Source organism: Octopus bimaculoides, chromosome 2 (genome assembly GCF_001194135.2).
Source record: "Octopus bimaculoides isolate UCB-OBI-ISO-001 chromosome 2, ASM119413v2, whole genome shotgun sequence".
NCBI classification, from domain to species: Eukaryota; Metazoa; Mollusca; class Cephalopoda; order Octopoda; family Octopodidae; genus Octopus; species Octopus bimaculoides.
The window spans coordinates 74,608,761-74,610,332 of record NC_068982.1 but is presented as its reverse complement, the minus strand read 5'-3'; positions in this window follow the sequence as shown (position 1 = coordinate 74,610,332).

Genomic DNA, 1,572 nt, shown 5'->3' with positions numbered 1-1,572 from the left:
TATATATATATATATATATATATATATATATATATATATATGTACATAATGATCTAAATATATTACACACACACACACACATACACATATATGTATGTATATATATATTTATATATTTATATAAATAAATGCATATACACATATATATATATGTAGATAGATACATACATGCATGCATGCATACATACATACATACATACATACATGCATGCATGCATACATACATACATGCATGCATACATACATACATACATACAGACATACATACATACATACATACATACATACAGAGAGATCTAAATTCGTATGTTGTAAACAACATACTATACTCGCTGGTAAGAAGTAAACTTCTAAAAAGGATAGAGAAAATTCGAAGGGTTGCTTTGGTATAATGGTAGTATGTCTCTCATGTTCACAGAAATTAAGGAGTGGAGTTTAAGTGTCACGCACAATCTTCGACTTTTCTCTCCCAAGGTGGTTTTGAAAAAAAATTTTATCCACTGTTCCACTGGCTAATATTAATGTTTGTTTTTGAGTCAAATTATAACTAAAACAATTTAACAATAGGCCAAAGTACTACTCAATAATTTTTCGTTTCTACAAGTAAAACATCAACTCTGAGTCCCAAGTTTCGGTTTGGTTGCCTCCAGCAGATAGACCAATAGAGGTGAGCATGCCGAAACTTCCAAGTCACTGTCAAATTTTTCCTTGCAAAAATTAACACACACACACACACACACACACACATACACACACACACACACACACACACACACACACACACACACACACACACACAACTGGTACTTAATTTATCAACCCTGAAAGGATGAAAGACAAAGTCGACCTTGGCGGAATTTGAACTCAGAACATAAAGACAGAGCTGTTGAAATATTGCAGGTGCAACCTTCAGACCAAATGGCAATCTATTATATTTATATAGTCCTCTGTGCGTATTCACTTTTAGAAACTTCGGATAATAAAAGTTATGTTTCCTTAGGAAGGTGGACTTAATAGTAAGTTTAATAATTAGTATGTATCGCTGAATGTGGTCTTGTAAGATGTACATATCGCCCGCTACTCTACTTATTGAGGTAAGGTAAGTTGTAACATAGAAAAGGTAACGGAAAGTGTTTCTAGAAAAGGTTAGTTTATAACACGATACTGTTTTTAATATTTATTGTGGTCAAGCCGCATTTCGTCCGTCTTTACGTCCTGAGTTCAAATTCTGCCGAAGTCGACTTTGCCTTTCATCCTTTCGAGGTCGATAAAATAAGTACCATTTCAGCACTGGGATCGATGTAATCGACATACTCCTTGAAATTGCTGTTATGCTCTACAGTTTTATTATTCACATCCAAACCGGAATTGACTGAAACGTTAATACTTCAACCGAAATATATATCTAAAGAAAAGAAGAAAAAAAGGTTACAGCCCTACTGTGGTCTCGGTTGAAATCTCATTGGGTTTGATTTTTTCCCCTTTCATCTCTACATCGGATTGATTTATTTTTCTCCGACAAATCTAATGTTTTGTAGCCAATCAAAAAATCATTATCATATATCATTTTTT